Source organism: Phascolarctos cinereus, unplaced genomic scaffold (genome assembly GCF_003287225.1).
Source record: "Phascolarctos cinereus isolate Bilbo 61053 unplaced genomic scaffold, phaCin_HiC Scaffold_4;HRSCAF=312, whole genome shotgun sequence".
NCBI classification, from domain to species: Eukaryota; Metazoa; Chordata; class Mammalia; order Diprotodontia; family Phascolarctidae; genus Phascolarctos; species Phascolarctos cinereus.
The window spans coordinates 110,772,137-110,788,312 of NW_027555847.1; positions in this window are offsets into that span (position 1 = coordinate 110,772,137).

Sequence of the window (16,176 nt, forward strand, 5' to 3'; positions counted from 1 at the left end):
ATTGTTTCTTAATGATAATAATAATAATAATAATAATAATAATAATAATAGCTAACATTTAAATGGCTCTTTACATATGTATCTCATTTGATAATAAAATTAGCATTTATATACCGCCTTAAAGTTTATGAAATGTTTCACAAATATTATCCCATTTTATCTTCACACCAGCCCTGGGAGGTTGGTGCCATTTTTATCCCCATTTTATAGATGAGTAAACTGAAACAGAAGGAAGTTAACTTGCCTGGAGTTACACAGCTACTAGGTGTCTTAAGCCAGATTTGAACTTAGGTCTATCTGAGTCCAGGTCTGGCACTATATATACTGACATGCTTGCTTTACAAGCTTTGTGAATAAGAGATAAGAGAGGATATGGTCACTGATAACCAAGGGGAATGGCATATGTTCCTCTTAATTTATGTGTTAACATCTCTCTTCTTTATCAAGCAATATGCATCATTTTCTGTGGTAATTAACATCACCTCCCTCAGCCTCTTCAAGGGCCCCCCAATCCCTGCTCAAGTTACCCTGCTGTCCCAGTGCCCTTCTTCCTCCCTTTCCTGCTTTCCCTCCTATCATTGCATGTCTCCCACTACTTCATTTCTCCTGAACCCATCATGACTCCAGATTCCCTGATCCCTCCTGTTCTCTAATTCTAATATCACATTTCAAACTTCACTTATGATCAAGAAACTTTGCTGGCTGGGTCCACTATATATTCAAATGGATCCTCACATTATACAGAAATTATTTTATTCATTTCTGATTGGCTTCCTATCATACTCTACATAGCAACTGGTCCAAACTATAACTCTTCAAGCCCCCAAATTCCTGTCTTTTCTGAGATGACCATGCTTCCTACTATACTATAAAGATTGAGATCATTTGGCATTAGAATGATCACATTTATCTTCCACACTAAAAATGTCCTGCAGCCATTTTCTCCTCTTTTGATTCAGCATCAGAGAATGAAGAGTAAGCTCTTTCTTTGTGCCCTTAATCCTATCTGCCACAGTCTCTTCTGAGACCTCGCATCATTGAATATTCCCTTTCTCTGTCTCTCATCTTCAGTTTATCCTTGTTGACTGTTTACATTTCCTCAGCTACATTCCCTATCTTGACAACTTCCATTTCACCCTGCCATCTCTTAAAATTATGATCCTATCTCTTTCTTCCCCTTATTGCTAACCCTTCTTTTTAAATAACCATACCATTTTCAGTTCTCAATTTCTTGAAATCTGGCAGGCAATTCCACCATTCTATTGAAATTGTTTTCTTCAAAGGAACCAGTAACCTCTTATTTATGAAATTCAGTGGTCTTTTCTTAGTCTTAAATCTATTTGATCTTTCTGCAATTTTTTAACATTATACCCTACTTCCTTCTGAAATGCCAGTCCTCTGATAGTTTTTATTACAATATTTGCTCTTGGTTCTCTTGCCTTTCGAACAGTACTTCTATGGTATCTGTCAATGGTTTATTACCCTCTTCTAAACTCTTTTGTTTAGTAACCTCTCATGGATTCAATTATCATCTTTATGTTGTTGATGAAAAAAATTCTACTTAGGTCTACCCGACCTATCCCCTGAGTTCCATTTGACTAGATATCACCTATTGCCAATGGTACATCTCTACCAAGAAATCGCCCTAACACTTCATCAGGTCTAAAACTGACTTCATCTCCTTCACCCTAAACTTGCCTCCCCTTCCAATTTTCCTTTTTCTCTCAACGTTCCCAATTACTCAAGCTCAAAATCTCGGAATCCTCTTTGACTGTTCCATCTCCCCTATTTCCTTCATCCAAATCATTAAAAAGTCCAGTCAATTCCACCTTCACAGTGTATTCCATCTATCCTTTACTCTCTGCACATACTTCCACCCTAGTTTAAGCTCTTACAATCTCTCACCTAGACTAGCATAATAAGCTCTTAACTTATATCACTGCCTTAATTGCCCCAAATAATTACATACAAAATCACCTTTCATCATGCAAAGATACAACCATGTCAATCTCATGCTCAAAAATCTTATGTAGGTCCCAGATTCATACAGGTTTAAATAAAAACTCCTCTGGCTGGGAATTTTTAAAGACCCACACAATCTGTCTCCAACCAACTTCCCTAGCCTTATTTCATATTACTGCTATCCATGTATTCTATCTTCCAGCCAAGCTGTTCTCCATATATTTGTATGAGCTGTCCCCCATGTGTGTAATGGATGACAGAGAAATGTTATTGAAATAGCTTGCCTAGAATTTGGGAAAGCATATGATGAAGTGCTGTGCTATTACTCTACAGAGGGCAGGACTAGGAGCAAAAAGTGGAATATGCAAAGAAGTAGATTTAGGCTTAAAAGAAGGAATACTTTTGTGGCAGAACTTCTAAAATGGAATTGGGATGTAATAGGTTTTACCTAAATGGAAGTTTTTAAGCAAAGAATAGATGACAAAAGTATGCTGTACAGGGGATCCTTTTCCAGGTAAAGGATAGAATAGATCCAGGGATGATGCTAGAGCCATCTTGTACCAGCTTGCATAAATTAATAGTTAAATTTTCAGTGTGGACATATACACGTCAGAAATTGGCAACTGCTATAAATACAAATATAAAATATAGATATAAATATATATAAGTGTATAGGAATATAAAATAAATATAAAAAATAAAAGGGCTTAATTTATTACTTTGTTAGTTGTCTAGGCTTAAGTAAGTGATAGATAAAATGTTAATAATACAAATTAAACTTTAAAATATGTCATGTGTACATTCTTATAAAGCCAATTGTTAAACACTTGCCAGCACATCCCTGATATGATGGCTTCTGAAATACCTTACAACTCTGAAAATCCATTATTCTGTGAACTTGCATTATCTTTATTTACACACATACACATTCCCCAATCACATGTTAAAATAATTAACATTTTTTCAAAGTTTTGAGTTCCAAATTCTATCCCTCCATCCTTTCCTCCCCAATGCCCCCCGGAGACAGTAAGCAATCAGATATAGGTTATACATGTGAAATTATATATAAATATATATATATATATGTGTATGTATGTATGTATGTATGTATGCATGTATGTATGTATATTAGTAATTTTGTACAAGAAGATTCAAATAAAAGAAAGGTGAAAGAAAGAAAGTAAAAAATATGCTTCAGTCTGTTTTCAAACAATATCAGCTCTTTGTCTGGAGGCAGATAGTATGCTTCATCATTATTAGTCCTTTGTGGTTGTCTTAGATTGGTGAGAATAGGTTGCCTTGTATTGGTGAGAATAGCTGAGTCAAGCGCAGTTCTTCATCATACAATATTGCTGTTACTGTGTACAACATTGCCCTGGATCTGCTCACTTCACCTTGCATCAGTTCATGGAAGTCTTTCCAGGTTTTTCTGAGATCATCCTGCTTGTCATTTCTTATAGCACAATCATATATCACAGCTTGTTTAGCCTCTCCCCAATTGATGGGCATCCCCTTGATTTCCAATTTTTAGACACCACAAAAGGAGCTACTATAAATATTTTTGTGCGATTGGGTCCTTTTCCCATTTTTGATGTCTTTGGTATATAGGACCAGCACTGGTATTGCTTGATCAGGGGGTATGCACAGTTTTATAGCACTTTGAGCATAATTACAAATTACTCTCCAGAATGGTTGGATCAGTTCAAAACTTCACTAATGGCTCTTATGCTATATTTGTGAGCAAGATGGAAAAATGTGGAGAAAATTATAGCAAAAGGAGATGGATTTAGAGATGATTAGATGACTGTACCTTAAAGGTAGTCATTAATGGGTCATTATCATTATGGAAGGATACTACTAATTGTGTGTCTCAGGGATCTGTCCTTGACCTTGTTTTGTTCAACATTTTCAATAATGACTTGGATTGGGCAACGGAGATAAGAAGATAGGTTTTTTCAAGTATTTGAAGAGTGGAAGGAAGAGCAATGAGCAGAGATTGAAAAGAATCAGATTTTGGCTCATGATATAATGAAAATACTTAAAGAAATTAGAATGACCCAAAAAGTGGCATGAGCTTCCCAAGTTATATCACAGCTTTGCATGTAGATGATTAATAAATGCTTGTTGACCTGAAGTCCAATGAAAGATGAAACTGAACAGTGAAGAGAACGTTATACTGTCAGACAAATAACCTAATTCAGGCTATACCTCAACCTTTCCACTCTCCCCCTCTCCACCCCCATACAAATTATCCTAACTTTTGCAAAGATAATAAAATTGTATAGATAGTAGCCTTATCCATTTTGTAGCTGGCACAGCAAATAAAAATAAAATTTAACAGAGATAAATATAAAATCTACGTTAGAATTCAAAATAGCAATATCAGAAGTTTAAGATGGAAGAAACATTGTTGTATCATGCTGTATTCATTTGAAAAAGATGTGAGGTTTTTTACTGGACCTTTAATTCAATATGAGTCAACACTATAATATGGCACCCAAAAGTTGTTAAAGAAATTCTGAACTCCGTTAAGACAAGCACAATGTTCAGTATGAGGAAGGTGATTGGTCCAGGCTCCTCTCTCTTGATCAGACCATTTCCAGAGTAGGATGACACAACGCATTTTAGAAATGACATTGATGACCTGGAGAGTGTCCAGAGAAGGCAAAGGTTCTTCAGATTGTGCTACGTGAGAAGCAATAGAAGGAACTGGAGAATTTTTTTTTTGCTTGGACAAGAGAGGAATTTGGGGAAGGTGAATATCTTTCTTCAGGTATTTGAAAGGCAAAATTTAGATTAATGAGTGGAAATTACAGAGAGAGAAATTTTGGCTCATAGTAAGGAGAAAAAATAATTTCCTAACAATTAGAATCATCCCAAAGTGGAACAAGCTTCCTTTGAAGAATATAGGCTTTGAGTGTAGGTATTTAATAGATGTTTGTTGAATTGAATTATAACAAAACATGAAGCTTAACAACTCAAACAACTGTCAGATTTACTGTCAGATTAACAATCCAACCTAGGAGGCACATGCTTACACATGCACACATACACACACAGACAACTTTTTTTGGCAAAAAAAAGTTTGAACTGTATCACAAGAAAAATTTTCTCACTGAAATAACTTCTACTTATGTTAAAGTTTTATGCATATGTGTAGATATGTCATTGTATACAAAAAAAGAAAAATATAATTTAATTGACTAATAGCTTCATTAAACAAGTATGATATATCAGCACACAATCTGACAGTAACACACATGCACACATACAATAAAAGACTTTGCCCCACCAAAAGGATAAAATTTTGAGGCATTTAATACCCACTGTGTCCCAAGAAACAGCAGCTTAAACTTAAGACTTTGAATATTGCACTCAGTTATCATCTTGATGATAGGCATGAAATCTGAGCAAGCACAAAAAGAACAAATAATATTTAAATTTGGAGAGGTCTGAAAACAAATGCCTAATGAGTATCATAAATGTCAATTGAACAGATGGGGAGGAGAATGAAGCCAGCAGGGTGGTAAGGCAGAGGTGGCTGTCAGAGGTGGTAAAAAACAGGAAATTCCATTTGGTGGCTTACGTGGTTAGGATTATAATAATAACAGTCACCATCATCACCATTTCTCTTCTGTTCCCAAATTATCACATTACTGCCTTTCCCCGTTTCTTAAGGGTGTGACTACTTACTGTACAATGCTGTCAGGAATTTACTATTCAAGATAAAAGAGCAGAAACTACTAGGGCAATCAATTGGGGAATAGCTAAATATATTGTAGCACATGAATGTGATGGGATATTATTGCTCTGTATAAAAAAATATAAATATAGAAAAGCATAAGAAGACTTAGATGGACTGAGACACAGTAAACTGAACCAGAAAAGCAATATACTGTATACGAAAACCATAATGTAAATAGAAAAGATAGATAGAATGAGCAAACAAGCATATATTCAGCATTTACTATGTCCTAGGTACCATACCAAACAGTAAGGGTACAACTACAAGAAAGCAAAACATCCTCTACCTTCAAAAAACTTACATTTTGACGGCAAAAGACAACAAATACAGTGGAGCTGGGGGGGGGGGCGTGGAGAAGGGATGTCAGGGAAGAGATGAGAAGTCTAGACCTCAGCAAGATAAGGCAAAAGCTCCCCTAGCAGAGCCAGAGGGCCCAGGAACAGACTTCTGGTGTGTAGAAAATGAAGATGATGGCCAGGGAGCAGAAGGCATAATGTGATGAAGTATTGTGGAGATTATGAGTGTGGAACAGTACACAACCTTAGATTTTCCTGTTATTTTGGTTAGTTTTGTTCATCTTTATTTTCATTATAAGAGAGGGTTTTCTAGGAAGAGGAAGAGAAAGGGGATACATTAGGAAACGTAATTCATTTAAAAACAGAAGATATCAATAAAACTTACATTTTTAGAAGGTTACTAAGACAGACAGTAGAATTAGAGCAAGATAATTCCTCGATTGTGATGGCTTGACAGTCAGACATGGAAGACAAAGCACAGGAAAACTCAATCCTCTCTCATCTTAGGCAGCTAAAAATGCATAGCTGGAAAGTCCTCTGAATCTACGTACTGGCTCTGCTCATATAGAGAAACAAGTGGCGAAGCTCATTGTTCATGCCTGGCCTCAGTGTAGCTCCTTCAGGTGGTTCTTATTAGTTCCCACATGCAATCAACAATCCTGAAGTTCCTGTGTTATAGAGACAGTACAGAGCACTGGGCCTAGAGCCAGAAAAGATCTAAGTTCAAATCTGGCTTCAGTTATTTGCTAGCTGTGTGACCCTGGGCCAATCACTTCATCTCATCTGCCTCTATTTCCTCATCTTTAAAATGGGGATAATAATCTAACCTACCTCAAAGGATCATAAGGATAAAATGAGTGTCTTGTAAACCTTAAAGCAGTATATAAAAAAAACCTAGCTATTGTATTGAGTACAGCACATAAACATTTGCATATCACACCTTAAACACTACAAGACTTTTAACGTTGTAAACAAAATGAATTCAAGGTAATTGTAACCCACAAATTTTTGTTTGATGATATTTGTTGAAGGTGTCCTTCAGTGCATGGAAAGAAAACGTGTTGTGTGGCGTCTCGGTGGAATCCACATAAGAGAAAATAAATGGATACAAAATTCCTATTTTCTAAGGAAAATATTACTAGTACTACTCTGACATGCAGTAGAATGGATTGCCCATTGAATTAGTCCACCTGTACATAGATATTGAACATATAGCTATGTGTGTGTGTATCTACTATGGATGGACAATGAGCCAGGCCCAAAATAGAATAGAAAGAAGATAGCAGTCTAAATTGTGTTTTAGAAATTGTGCAGCATTTTCAATTATCTCAAGCTTCTTACTGACACAAAGCCCTGTATTTTTAACATTAATATTCTTCCAGTGATGTTATATAGTCGAGAATCATGGAGGAATTAAATGAAGAATTAAAGTAGTGGATATCTGAAAGCACATTAGTGGTTATAAGTAGGCTGTAGTATATTGCTAATGCTAGCTTTCATTCAAGAAATGTCATAAAAGCTTTCATGCAAGAAATGTAATGATAATAATTATTATTATTAACAACTGACATTTATATAGCCCTTACTATGTGCCACCAGGCACCATGATAAGCACTTTTCAATTATTATTGCACTTGATCCTCACAACAACTCTGAGAGGAAGGTGCTATTATTATCTTCATTTTACAGAAAAGGAAACTGAGGGAGGAAGAAGGTACATGACTTTTCCAAGGCTATATAGCTACTAAGTGTCTGAGGCCAGATTTGAACAAGTCTTCTTGATCCAGGCCTGGGTATCTCTCTACTGTACCACCTAACTGCCTTTCAAACGTATGACCAGAGAAGAAGAACAATAATGTATGAAGAGCAAGGGATAATATATAGAGAGCCTGATGGCTAGCTACCTGGCTCAGTCACAAAGAGGTCTCGCCTGTATTTCTTTTTCTTCCTCCTTCCAAAAACACCTCTCAGTCACAACTGTGTGATAAGATTAACATCATCCAGAGATCTGGGTTCTCTCTACATTTATCTGCTGAAATATTGGTTAATGTTACTGGCATCAGATCCAGAGATCAACTGCTTTGCCTTCCTGGTTATATAACACAGAGTGATACAAACAATTTCCTTAATAGTAATTTAAGTATAAGGATGATCTTTCAGTAGAAGATTACATCACATAGTTTAAGCTCCAAGTCCCCAAGAAAAATGGTTCTCTTGCCACACATGCCAAGGAGCACCTTCATTTACTGGTCTTCAGGGGCTGCTGAAGTTTCTTGGGAAAAAGCTATGATTATGATGCCATGGTAAAGTGTCAGTCATTAATAATATTTGTTAGTAAATGCACTAAAGCTTTGCTCCAGTGCCTCATCATTACAATGGCCCTCAATTTTTAATGGCTATGCTAACAAAGTCCGTATTTTTACAGGTTATACCGAGCTTCAAAGTCTACAGATATGAGCCTAGTAATGGACTATTTGTGTCTGTCTACAGAAGGCCTACCTAGCTGCATTTGGACAGATTTGGCAGAAAGTTGGTCACCATGTGATAACTTTTGTTTCAGGTACAAAACTTACAAATACTAGTTGCTAAGGTGTGAAGGGACTATAGTCTGTTGGAGAACATGACCATGCCAATGAAATCTCAGATCTTTTGAAGTAAATTATACCTCTATAGTACATTAATCTAAGTCTATATCATCTTGTCTCATCCAGGACTTTGGCCCTTTCATCATCATCATCATTATCCTTTCTCTCTCTTTCTCTCTCTCTCTCTCTCTCTCTCTCTCTCTCTCTCTCTCTCTCTTCTCTCTCTCTCTCTCACTTACTTTACTTCCTATCCAATATTTCTCTTCCTTTTCACAAATGAAATCCTGAACAAAGTCCCATGTTTCTCTCCATTTCTACTACTTTCTCCAAGATTGCCAATACTTCTTCATAGTCAAATCTGATGACTTTTATTCAGCCCTCATTTTTTTAACCTCTCTGCAGCCTTTCACACTGCTAACTATTCTGGATATTCTCTCCTCCTTAGCTTCCAAGATACTCCAGTAATCATCAAAATAATCTAGTACTAGCTAAGAAATATAGTGTTGGATCACTGGAAAAGATTAGGTGAACAATACATAGTAGTAAATGAGTACAATAATCTAGTGTTTTATAAACCCACAGATCCACGATTTTGGGGCAAGAATTCATCATTTGAAAAAAATTTGTTTGGAAAAAATTATACATAGACTAATATTTCACATAGTACACCAAAATGAGGTCAAAATGGGCACATGATTTAGAAATAACCTCCTAATGGGACTCTAACTTTTTGGTTTCTTCCTGCTATGATCCTACCCACAGCTACCAAATAACCTACCTAAAGCACTGGACTTGCCACATCACTCCCCATTTCAAGTGACTCCTCATCACCTCTAAAATAAAATACAGATAACCTCAGTTTGGTACTTAAAGGTCTTCACAGTGTGACTGAAGCCAACCTTTCCAGAGTTATTTCACATTATTCCCCTTAACACAATTTATGTTCTAGATGAACTGACCCACTTTCTATTCTCAGAGCTTAGCATTCAGTCTTTTGCCTTTGGGATCTGGCAAAGGCTATCCTGAATAGTCCTAATGCCTCTTAGAATCATTAGGTTTCTTCAGGGTTCAACCCAGGTGTCACCTCCTACAGGAAACCTTTCTTGATTTCAAGAATTCCTTGAAGACAAATGTCTTGTCTTTACATCACTAGCTCCTAGTGTCTATCACATAATTGGTACTTCATAAATACTTTCTGATTAAATTGAACCAATCTTCTCAAACCCATGAGTTCCACATAAGAAATCTGATACACAAAGGGCCTTGACCAAGGTTGATCCAGAGCTGAGATTAGACAGCAGGCTCGCAGTAGTCCTTCCTTTATGGAACATTTAAGCCTATCTGGGCAAGTAAGATGCCTGAAGATAGCCCAAATCTCTTTTTCAATTGCTTTAATTTTAGGGAAGTCTGAAACTTCAAGAAAAGTCACATGATCCTCACCATACAGTGATGTCGAGAGTAATCTCACTTCATTTCATTTGTGAGCAAGAGAAATATTTTTCAACTTTGCTGCTGAATATTTTGCAGATGGTCATGTCTTTGCAAATGCTTAATATCAAGCTCTGCTGACATTTTCCAATTCCAGGTTTCTGGAGGTGGGCGTGAAGCTTATTTGATGTTTTTGATTGAGTTTCTTTTTTGCAGTTGTTTTTGCAATAGTTGAAGGTGAAAAGATAATGTGTTCAGTCAGGTTTAAGCATACACATATGGTGGAACGTTTGGGCCAGATTTCTTAAAAAAAAAAAAAACACACACACACCTTAAAGTACAGTTCTCTGTCCTACCAGAGAAGATTCTATCAATAGTGCAATGTTAATGTTGAGAGGTTGTGGGAGCTGTGCTTCTTTGGTTAGTATATTTTTAACCTTACGAACGATGTTTTAATTATGTGCATGTGTCCAGAGATTTTGATAGGCTAATAATGTTTAATGCAAGAACAAATAAATACCTCCAATGTGTCATTTGAAATAATAAAAATCTTCTCATTTGCAGCCAGATAAATACGCTTGCAGATGTTTTCCTGTGAAGCGAGAGATATCCAGTCAATTTCAGGAACTTTATTGAAATGACAAAGTATGTGATTGTTGCCAAAGCCAACACATGAGGTTTATATATATAGGAGAACAGATTTCACTGCGTTGATGAAATTGTATTCCTTGGGCCTCATTTTCCATTACTGTTTGGTCACTGGCCGTGAAGGATCAGGGTGCTTATATGCAATAAATGTTTCAAGTCTTACATCCTTCTTTACAAACTTCATTAAAAACTAAATCAAAATTCAAATGCATATTTAATGTGCAGAGAAACCAGCATATCAGTACAGATAGCAACCAAAATCTATGCATATTTAAAGAAAGATAATAAGCTTCTTGGGGACAAGGTCTATTTCATTTTTTTTTAAATTTGTGTCTTAACTGGCTGGTACTTTGCACATAGTAGGTGCTTAATAAATATTTGTTTAATTGAATTAAAGATAAACATGAGACAAATTTCATTTCAAAAACAATTTTGGAAGTGTATCGAGATTAAAATTATTTAATGCATTAAGTCAGCAATGGCCTTGGTTAACTGAAGACTTTCAGACACTTTCATAGTCATAGATTTATCATGCCTTGATTCAATTCAGAATCTATTCTTTTGGAGAGTGAGTGAGAATTGCTGACTCAGTTTTTTATTTCCCTTTGACAATAGTTTTCTGACTACTACAGTTTCCTCTTTGCAGATGGAGACCTCATTGAATTAAGGTACTGGAAGTGGACCCTATCAAGATTAATACTTCAAATCTGACATCACAAAAAGGACCACATATCAATCATATTTTCTTGTTCCAAATTATTGTTCTAGAAATAAGTGGCTCCTTTCTGAACCTGGAAGATATGAGAGGCTATGTGATATTATTATGTGTTTGATCTGAAATTATGACAGACCTGGACTCAAATCCCACCTGTTCAACAATTACCATAGCATTTCTTAGCCTGTTTTTACCTTAGTTTCCTCATCTATAAAATGGGGATAATAATAGCTCACATTTGCATACTGTTTTAAGTTCTGCAAAGCAATATGTAGAATGAGAGTATCCTCAAAGTCTTTGTTCAGTTTTAAGCTTTAATAATTTCAGAAATACAAATACATAAAACTTATAAAACATCATTTGAAAGTTAATTGCTTCAATTTTTATATTTATTTAATTTCATAGATTTTGAATAATATTCTTTTAAATTTTAACAAAATATTGCACCCTGTCATTATGCACTGCACATGCAGTAATTTCTTGATGAGACCTTCTCAGACCAGTAGATCACTACAGGAGGTTCTCTTGTTTGTCTACCTCAGTCATCTCACTATTGCCATTAGATTTTATTTTGTGGAGTCATGTCAAAACTTTAATGTGTGCATCAAAACCTCATTCTGTGGATGACGTTAAGGCTGGGATTACAAATGCAATCCCTTGAATCACTGAATAGGGAGCACTACATTTATTTTTACAAAGTTCAAAAATCAACCAGCTTGATGTATAGCACAAGGAAATGGTTATATTGAATTTTACAAGATATAACAATATTTTAAAACTTTAAGCTTTCAAATGTTTTTGTAAGTTTAAAGCATTTATTCTTCTGAAGCTCTTAAAGCTTAAAATCATATTAATACTTTTAGAATAACCTATATTACCTCATTTGAAATACCTGTAATATCTACCCCCTTGCAGTTGAAGTGAAAATCAAATGAAATAAATAGGTAACACAATTTGTAAACCTTAAATTGCTATTCACAAGCTGCTGCTGTAACTTCTACTACCAGTACTAGTACTAGTACTACTATTATTACTACTACTTCTACTGCTACTACTGCTGCTGTTTCTAGTCATCTCATACTTTGTTTTTTATTGGTCATATAGAAGCAGTTCTTCAGACTATTGAATAGGTTGATAAGATAATCACTTTTTGCTATTGAACATCATCATCATTGCCATCCTCTTATTCTCATTTTTTTTTCCAATGGGAGACAAGAAACGGTTCTAGAATACATCTCTCTACCACTATTATTCTTTTATATTTAAATGTTCTGCAGGCTATTGCACAGATGAGTGAAATAATTTTCATGGTTGAATATAAATATTAGTATGTAAGTAAAGGAGAATCTTCTACATAGGCTCATTGAAGGTATCCAATGGCAGCCAGGATGACAGAAATGATATGTAACTCATCCTCTTTCCATATGATTTTTATTTCTTCTGCTATGTCACTTTATTTTGAGAGCTTTTTGTTCAATTTGGCTTGAAATTATGAGTATTTTGGCAGGCAACACCTATAATAAATATACTTAAGTTTTTATTAATCAATGTTATGTTGAAGTGATTGTGGAAACCAGTTTGGATTGTGATAATGCTCTGAATCCAATACAATTTAGGAGCTGAGTTCTCAAGGATATTTGATTTATGCTTGTAGTAGCTGAATTTATTTTCTGTCTATCCATGAATGATAGGTAGCAAGCTTCTGATGTACAAATCTAGCCACTTCTTGCTGGATATTCAGTAGGTGCTAAATTTTTGCAGCCTGCACTGTTACGTTGCACAATTTTTACCATTTCTTTGAATAATCTAGATTAATCACTAAGTCCAGGATCCATTAGCATAACCCTTGTATGATTTCTAATGGCAATGACCTGCTGTTGAATTACCATCATAAAGCCCTCAATTTCCATAAAGTTTGCTTGAATTGTCCCTTTGTTCAAGCTTCCTTGTCTATATATTGTTGACTGGGTTCATATAGATGTCATTTATGGAAGAATTTTTAGTTCTCTTCTTGGACCTTATCCACTTAATAGGAGTCACTTGGAAATAAGCCCCATTAAGTTATATTTGATAAATCCAATGATATATTCCTATCAGCCTTTACGACTCCTCAGTGGAGTGATGTCCATTTATCCCAAAAGAAGGTTGTTTCTGCAGGTTTCTGATTATTGATTGTGTGCTCTGATAATATCTATCTATGTTCTTCCTTATTTAGAACTGAAAAGTATTACTTTTTCTATATACATCTTAGAAGGATGAGCCCTGTGCTTCATTAATGTTGCACAGATTTTTGTTAGGATACTTTCGCAGTCTGTTCTGGTCCATTTTACGGTTCTGAAAGTATACCTTAAGAGTACTATTATATAGTTTTCAATTTGTTTAAATGTATTCTTTACACCTAGGCTTGATTTCTGGATGCCAGCAAATCCCTTAAAATGTTCAGTCATGGGTTTCTGCTTGATAGAGTTATAATCAATAGGTCTTGCCCAGAAAAGAACAAGATATTTCTATGTATCACCTTCTTCCATTGGTTCAATTTGACCTCTGGATTCAAAGATTCCAGTGTCTACTTTTCTTTAGCATTAAGGATTTTATACTTTTCAAGCCCAAATGACATTTTGATACAACTGGAGAAAGATTCCATGAGATAAAAGATCTGTTTAATGTGTTTTTCAGAGAAGCCCTATATCCTAGTGTCATCCGTGCATGTCAAGTGATTAATAAGATGGCATGGTCTGACTCCCTCTTTAACTTGGAAGCTATAATTCTATGTAGGAGATATGATCATGGATTTAAGGATAGGCAGAACTGTAATGGACTCAAAATGACTCCCTGAAAAATACCATGCATTATAGCAATTGCTCTAGATGTTATCGTGCTGGTAATACATTTTGAATAGAAAACAGTTTTTCATGTGCAAAGCAAATACTCAAATGTTCTCATTATACTAAAGTTTATTTTATATCTTTGAAGTGCATGAATAAGTGGTGAGTGTAGAATTGAGTCAAAAGCTTTGTGATAATCAATAAAGGCAGTATAGAAGTTACAGTGCTTTTTAGTAGCTTGTCCAATAATTACTACATCAATAAGTTCCTCGATACCCTCCTTGGATTTTCTTGCATATCCTTTTTTCTTTTTTTAACTCTTCAGCTGATATTATTTTTGGTATATTTTTCTTTTAGGAATAAAAGCTTTAAATACTTTAAATAACATACATAAGCACAATCCTGGCCTATATTTGGTATTTTCACCTAGTCAATATGCGATGTCCTGTGTTAAGGTGAGACCCAGCTTATAGCTGAGAAGAAGCTGGTAAAGTGCTTTACTTTATATGCCACTGAGAAACATGTGAGTCAATAATTTTGGATTTTATCTACTTCTGCCACTTTGCAGTTTTGCAAAGAAGTTAGAATTATATTCACTTTCTTTGGCATATCTGATCTATCATTCATTGTATCAGCAGTGCATGGTCTTTCTCTTTGCCATCATACCCAACTTGCATTTTTGATTTGTTGAACTTTTTATGCCCACGTAGATAACCAAAAATTTTTCACATCTTTCTTTAAGCCTTCTCTTTCTCCTCTCATTACTTCTCTAGTCCTCTTGTTCTAGTTCTTTGTTTTTTAAATCTCTTTACTAAAACTCATAATGGTATCGAATTCTTGATTTGATAACCACTTTGTCTCTTTGTTACCTGAACCTTAAGATTTTTGCTTCCAAGTATTACAGTATTCTAACATTTCTGATATACATTTGTGTTTCAGATTCCATTCCTCATATTTCTCTTTTGTTGCCTTTAGTTGATCAATATGTTGTTCAAATTTTCTTATATAAAATAGCTAAATGTTTATTTAATCTTCCATTGTTTTCCCACAGATCTTCAATAGTTCCTCAAAGTGGTGTCTGCCATGGCGATGTTTGACATCTATCTTAAGGGGCATTTCTTGACATTTCCACCTTTTCTCCTACAGATCTAACTATAGCAACAATTGCTTCATATACTGTCGTGTGCAGGTCCTGAAATGCTTTTATACTTTCTATCAAATACTGTGGGAGAATTTGTTCATTCATTGATAACCATAGCAAATACAAACTTCAAAAAATTACCCTAATTCTTTTTTTCTTTTACAGTTGTTCTACTCATCAAATTCATGCTGTCAAGCCCAAAAAGAGCCTTTCAAAACTCTAATCTAAGTCTGCCAAATGTTGTACACCTGCATCCTGTGACCTTGAAGAGCCATAGAAATAGAGCCCTAATTTAAATCCTCATGCTGATTAGCTTGACACAGAGCATAGAAATGACAATCCTTTGGATTCTGAAGGCAACTGATGGTGCAGTGGATACAGTGCTGGACATGGAATCAGGAATACTTGAGTTTAAATCGCACCTCCAACACTTACTAGCTATGTGATCTTGGACAAGTCACTTAACCTCTGTTTGACTGAGTTTCCTCAACCGTAAAAGGAGGATAATAACAGCACCTACCTCACAGGGTTGTTGTAAAGATCAAATAAGATGATATTTGTAAAAAAAAAAAAAGCATATAGCATAGTGCCAATGCCTGGTACATACTAGCCACCATATAAATGTTTATTCCATTCCTTTCCCTTTCTAGTACCACAAGAAGATACACCAGAACAAATGAGAAATACCAATACTCCCGCCTATTGGAAATGCTTCAGTGCAGATAGTACTGACCTGTAAATAAATAAACCATAAGAATGCACTTCTAGTCATCTCTATAACCTCAAATGATGTTTACTTACTTACAGAAATCAAGTTCCACCATTCAATTC